Here is a 7,696-nt window from a genome sequence, read left to right as displayed (position 1 = left end):
TGGCACCATTAGTCACGTTGGTCATGTCTCAGATGAATTAATCCTAGTCCTTGAGGGTTATCAATTTGTTCTGCCACCCTCCAAGGAGAAACTTTAGTCAATCTTACTGGAATAGAAGGAGGGAGAAAGAAGAAGGGAAAAAAAGAAAATATCATGAGGAAAAGTGGGAGCTAGTTATGGTGATAATTGAGCTTATGCAGGCTGTTCCAGAATTAACTGACGTTGAAAACTGTACATTAAACTCAACATTTAGGACTTCCTGGCAACATGGCGCTATAGACAGAAGCACCACACCATCCTTCCACAGCAGAGATCCAAAAAACTAAGTCAAACAGAGACACAACAATCCTGAAACCCTAAGTGTCAAATAAAGAGATAAAGAACTCAGCCAAGCATCGAATGGAATAAGAAACTGACAGAGAACAGAGAGCGAGGAGAGATACATGCAGAAGTCCCCTATTAGCTAACGCAGCACAGATCCGCCATCTTGGACTCCTATCAGAGATCAGCGAACAAGGGGTACAAGAAAGCAGCTTCACGGAGCTTCCAGCAGGAGACAGAACAACCGGTAACCAGAAATATATGCTTTCCCACCCCCCCCCAACCCTTCTTAACCCCCACTTGGCCTCCTCTGCATCCTGCAGCCTCAGTTTCTTGTTCAGGAAGCACCGGCTTCACCCCAGGGCTGCTTGGATTCCACTCACACTGGCCAGCTCCCTGAGTGCCATTTGTTGGCTGCTGGTGTTGCTTTTTTCCACTTCTTTGGATTTCTTCCTTACCTTTCACCACCTCCCCCTCCATTCTCTCAAATACCTGGCTCCATGTGCCATCTTTGCTTCTTCATGAAAGGCTGTGTAACCCCGCTCGAAAGTGAAATTGCTTCCCAGCCTGTGCCGCCATGCTGATGGGACCCTCGGGGCTTTTTATTTGTTATGATTTATTCTGTTTGATTTGTTTGTTTTCTTTTCTCAGCTTGGGAGCTCTTTCTAGCCGGGCAATACTGCGTGGCTTGAGAGCTACTCCCTTACTCTGTGCAGATGCGTAATGACATCCCTGGGGGCATCAGTACTGTGCGACTTGGGAGCTGCACACTTACTCTGCACAGACGTGTAGTGACATCCATTGAGGCATTTCTTTTTTCTTGTTTGTTTTTGGTTTGGTTTTTGTTTCTTTGTTTTCTTCTCTCTCTTTTTTCCTTTTTGTCTTTCTTCATTTCTCAGTTCCTCATCTCTCTATACTTACCTTCTCTTCCTGTCTACTGAAAACTTGGTGCTGTGTGACACCTCTACCCCTTCTAGCCAGGCTGTACTTCACGGCCTGGGAGCAACTTCCCCAGACCCCGTAGCTGCACTGGTGGGATCCCTGGGAGCTTTTCTTTTTTCTTTCTACTTTTCATTTATTCATTTTTTTCTTTTCTTTTTTTTGTCGTCGTCTTCTTTTTGTTTGTCTCCATTTCATACTCTCTCATCACTCCGCTCCAACAGCAAGCTTCACTAGCACTCTTTTTTGTTTGTATGTTTTTGGCTCCTGTTCCTCTGTCCTCTCTTTTATCTTTCCCATACCCATCTTAGCTCCACACATCACAATTTCCCCCTCCATCCTGCCTACCTGCATGATGCACTGAACTTCACACCACCCCAAGCAGCACAGGCATGGCCTACCAGAACCTGCCCTGCACTGACTCCCAGCCTGCCCTGTAAGCCCTAGTGCATACCACAAACAACCCATTCCAGAAACTCCCCTTCAGCTGGACCTGCCCTGCTGTACCATACCTGAGTGACTGACCCCACCCATTGGAGAAGGACGTGAAAAGTATTGTGCCTACAGACGAGCAAACAACAAAGAACACACAGCCCGCCTGCTCAGACGTAACCAAATAAAATAAAAAAGAGGACAAAATAAACAAATCTACAATCAACAAATGAGGAAAATAACTACAGAATGCCCCAAAGGCAGCAGACAATATCAAAACATACAAAAACAGGACAGGATGGTTCCAGTAAGCATCCAAAATAAAACACCAGGTGACTTTCCAGTAGAGGAAAAGGCACTAGAACTACTTGATAGGAAATTCAAATCTTTAATATTCAGAGCTATCCAAAAGTTGAAAGAAAAAAAGCAGGCAAAAATGAGGAAAAAAATAGATGAATTCATGGAAAAGGCAGATAAATTAATGGAAAATACAGACAAAAAATGGAAGAATTCAGGAAAATAATATGGGAACAAAATGCCAAAATAAATTCACAACTAGAAATCATACATAAACAACAATTAGAAATCCAAAAGATAGCAAGATTTCAAAAATGGACAGTGTCATAGAAGGGATGAGAAGCAGGTTTGAAACGGTGGAAAACAGGATCAGTGAAACTGAAGACAAACACTTGGATACAACTCTGAGGAAAAATCATGAAAAAGAATGAAGAAAAATGAAGAAACCCTGAGACTTATGTGGGATACAATCAAAAGCAAAAATTTTCGAATGATTGGAGTTCCAGAATGGGGAGAAAGTAGAAAACACAGAGAAGATCATTGAAGAACTGCTGACAGAAAACTTCCCCAATATCATGAAAGATGAAAAGCTGACCATCCAAGAAGCTCAACGAACCCCATATAGGATAGACCCCAAGAGAAAATCACCAAGGCATATCATAATCACACTCACAAAAACCAAAAACAAAGAATCCTGAGAGCAGCTCGAGAAAAGCAAAACATCACATACAGAGGAGAAACAATAAAATTAAGCTCTGAATATTCAGCAGAAACCATGCAGGCAAGAAGGCAATGGACTGACATATATAAAATCTTGAAAGAAAAAAATTGCCAGCCAAGAATAATATATCCTGCAAAACTCTCATTCAAATCTGATGGTGAAATTAGGACATTTCCAGATAAACAGAAATTAAGGGACTATGTAAAAACCAAACCAAACTTACAAGAATTATTAAAGGGAGTTCTTCAGTCTGAGAACAAACAACTCCAGTTCACAGGCTGAATCTAGGACACAGGATCATACCAGCCAGATACCAACTTAGGAAATGAGCTCTCAAGGACTATCCAAGACCAAAAGATTTACAACAGGGAACCAGAGAGGTTAATCTGTAAATGACAACATCAGTACAATAAACGAGGGAATAAATGGTGTAAGTATAGAACCTTCTAATGGAGAGGAAGGCAAGGCGATACCAAGTAATAATAGGCTGGTTCAAAACTAGGACGATAAGGGTAAGTTTCACGGTAACCATAAAGAAAGTTAACCTACTCATCAAAATGAAGAAAAAGAGAAAGTTTCGGTAAAAACAAAACGTCAAAAAAAAAAAAAAAAGAAAAAGAAAAATAAATCCACAAACAAAAGGAATTCAGCACAGGAGAGTAAGAGGAACAAAGAAAAAACGTCAGCACAACAAAAAAAAAATCACTGCATAAAAGACACCAATAAACTTACACCTATTGATAATTACATTGAATGTAAATGGCCTAAATGCATCCATAAAGAGACAGAAAGTGACAGAATGGATAAAAAAACAGGATCCATCAATATGCTATCTACAAGAGACACACCTTAGAAACAAAGATGTGAATTTATTAAAAATCAAAGGATGGAAAAAATATATCAAGCAAAGAGCTACCAAAAAGAGCAGGAGTGGCAATACTAATCTCAGATAAAATAAACTTCAAATCAAAATCTACTATAAAAGACAAAGAAGGACACTATATAATGATTAAGGGGATGATACATCATGAAGACAACTGTAATAAACATCTACACACCCAATGACAGGGCTCCCGAATACATAAAACAAACTCTAAAGGCACTGAAAAGAGAAATTGACAGTTCCACAGTAATAGTAGGAGACTTTCACACACTACTCTTGGTAAAGAAAAGAACATCTGGAAAGAAACTCAGCAAAGATACAGAAGACCTAAAGGGCACAATCAGCCAACTTGACCTCATAGTCATATATAGACCACAACACTCAACAGCTGCAATGTACACATTCTTTTCCAATGCACATGGAACGTTATCCAGGATAGACTAAATCTTAGGCAACAGAACAATCATCAACAAAATCCAAAACATTGAGATAATACAAAGTATCTTCCCTGATCACAACACCATCAAGGTAGAAATTAACAACAGGAAGAGCAAAGAAAAAAAAAAATCAATTACATGGAAACTGAATAACACCCTGCTTACAAACCACTGGTAATAAAAGAAATCAGAGATGGAATCAAAAAATTCCTAGAATCAAATGAGAATAAAAACACATTGTACCAAAATGTTTGGGACACAGCAAAGGCAGTTCTCAGAGGATAATTTATAGCAATAGATGCACACATCAAAAAAGAAGAAAGGGACAAAAGCAAAACATTAACTACAGAACTCAAACAAATAGAAAGAGAACAGAAAAAAAAAAAGCCACAGTCACTAGAAGAAAGGAAATAATAAAGATCAGAGCAGAAATAAATGAAATAGAGAATAGAAAAACAGTAGAAAGAATCAAGAAAACCAAAAGTTGGTTCTTCGAAAGGATCAACAAAATCAACAAACCATTGGCCAAACTGACAAAAGAAAAACAGGAGAGGACGCAAATAACCCAAATAAGAAACGAAATGGGTAATATTAGAACACACCCAACTGAAATGAAAAGGATCATAACAGAGTATTGTGAAGAACTATACTCCAACAAATTTGAAAATCTAGAGGAAATGGATACATTTCTAGAAATACACTACCTACCTGAACTACCACCAAGTGATGTTGAAAATCTGAACAGACTTATAACAAGAGAAGAGATTGAAAAGGTAATAAAAAAACTCCCAACAAAAAAAAAGCCCTAGCCCAGATGGCATCTCTGGAGAATTCTACCAAACATTCAGAGAAGAGCTTATACCAGTACTACTCAAACTGTTTCAGAACATAGAAAAGGAATCAACACTTCCAATTTCATTCTATGAAGCCAGCATAATCCTGATACCAAAACCAGGCAAAGATGCCACAAAAAAAGAAAATTACAGACCAATATCTCTCATAAATATAGATGTAAAAACTCTCAACAAAATTCTAGTCAATATAATTCAGCATTATATCAAAAAAATAATACACCACGACCAAGTAGGATTTATACCATGCATGCAAGGATGGTTCAACATTAGAAAATCAATCAACATAATGCACCACATAAATAAAAGGAAAGAAAAGAATCACATGATCATCTCAACTGACACATAAAAGGCATTTGACAAAGTCCAACACCCATTCCTGATAAAAACTCTCAATAAAATAGGTACATAAGGGAAATTTCTCAACATAATAAAGGGCATCTATGCAAAACCAACAGCCAACATCATACTTAATGGAGAGAGGCTGAAAACATTCCCCTTGAGAAAAGGAACAAGACAAGGATGCCCTTTATCACCACTCCTGTTTAACATTGTGCTGGAAGTTCTAGCTAGAGCAATAAGGAAAGAAAAAGAAATAAAGGGCATCCAAATTGTTAATGAAGAAGTTAAACTGTCCCTGTTTGCAGATGATATGATACTATACATAGAAAACCCAAAAGACTCCATGAGAAATCTATTGGAACTGGTAGAAAGATTCAGCACAGTAGCAGGTTACAAGATAAACATACAAAAATCAGTTGGATTCCTATACACCAATGAAGAGAATGATGAAGACGAAATCAGGAAAAAAATACCATTTATAGTAGCCCCTAAAAAAATAAAATACTCAGGACTAAATCTAACTAGGGATGTAAAAGACCTATAAAAAGAAAACTACAAAACACTACTGCAAGAAACCCAAAGGGATCTACGTAAATGGAAAACCATACAATGCTCGTGGATAGGTAGACTCAACATTGTGAAAAGGACAATTCTACACAAAGCAATTTACAAATATAATTCAAACCCAATCCAAATATCAACAACATTCTTTAAAGAAATGGAAAAACTAACCATTAACTTTATATGGGAAGGGAAGAAGCCCCAGATAAGTAAAGCACTATTGAAGAAGAAGAATAAAGTAGGAGGACTCACACTTCCTGACCTCAGAACCTACTATACAGCTACTGTAGTCAAAACAGCCTGGTACTGGTACAACGACAGATACATTAACCAGTGGAACAGAATTGAGAACCCAGACATAAATCCATTCACCTGTGGTCACCTGATCTTTGACAAGGGCCCAAAGTCCATCAAATGGGGGAAAAGACAGGCTTTTTAACAAATGGTGCTGGAAAAACTGCATGTCCATCTGCAAAAAAATGAAACAGGACCCATACCTCACAACTATACAAAAACTATTTCAAAATGGATCAAAGACCTAAATATAAAGCCAAAAAGTATAAAGTTCATAGAAGAAAAATTCGGATCAACACTAGAGGCCCTAATGCATGGCATTAACCGGATACAGACCATAAGCAACAACACACAAACTCCAGAAGATAAGCTAGATAACTGAGATCTTCCAAAAATTAAATACTTATGCTCATCAAAAGACTTCACCAAAAGAGTAAAAAGAGAACCTACATTCTGGGAAAAAAATTTTCGACATTACAACTCAGACAAAGGTCTAATCTCTAAAATCTACAAGAAAATCCAACACCTCTACGACAAAAAGACAAATAATCCAATTAAAAAATGGGCGAAGGAAATGAACAGACACTTCACCAAGGGACACATACAAGTGGCCAACAGACACATGAGGAAATGCTCTGGATCACAGCCATTAGAGACATGTAAATTAAAACCACAATGAGATACCATCTCACCCAGGCATTACTGGCATGAATCAAAAAACCTGGAAATAACAAATGCTGGTGAAGCTGCAGGGATATTGGAACTCTTATGCACTGCTGGTGGGAATGCATAATGATACAACCATTTTGGAAAATGATATGGCGCTTCCTTAGAAAGCTAGAAATAGACATACCATAGGATCCAGCAATCCCCTTCCTAGATGAGTATATCCTAGAGAAATAAGAGCCGTCACAGGAACAGACATATGCACACCCATGTTCATTGCAGCATTGTTCACAGTAGCAAAAAGATGGAAACAACCTAGATGCCTATCAACAGATGAATGCATAAACAAACTATGGTACATACACACAATGGAGTACTACGCAACGGTAAAGAACAATGATGAGTCTGTAAAGCATCTCATAACATGGATCAAACTGGAGGACATTATGCTGAGTGAAATAAGTCAATCAGAAAAGGACCAATACTGTATGAGACCTCTACTGTAAAATCTCATGAAAAAGTTTACATACGAAAGGAAACAATCTTTGTTGGTTACAAGGGATAGGAGGGGTGGGGGTAGGAAACTAAATAGACAATAGATAAGTGGTATCTTTGGTGAAGGGTGAGACAGTACACAATACTGGGGAAGCCAGCACAACTTGTACAAGGAAAGGTCATGGGAGCTCCATAGACACATCCAAACTCCCTGAGGGACTGAATTGCTGGGTGGAGGGCTGTGAGGACCATGGTCTCAGGGAACATCCATCTCAACTGGCATTACACAGTTTATAAAGAAAATGTTCTACATTCCACCTTGGTGAGTAGCGTCTGGGGTCTTAAAAGCCTGTGAGCAGCCATCTAAGATACTCCACTGGTCTCATCCCTTCGGGAGCAAGGGAGAATGAAGAAAACAAGATACAAGGGAAAGATTATTCCAAAGGACTAATGGACC

The sequence above is a fragment of the Trichechus manatus genome, unplaced genomic scaffold (assembly GCF_000243295.1).
Source record: "Trichechus manatus latirostris isolate Lorelei unplaced genomic scaffold, TriManLat1.0 scaffold00125, whole genome shotgun sequence".
NCBI lineage: Eukaryota > Metazoa > Chordata > Mammalia > Sirenia > Trichechidae > Trichechus > Trichechus manatus.
The sequence above is the reverse complement of the archived record's forward strand: the minus strand, read 5'-3'. Positions refer to the sequence as shown.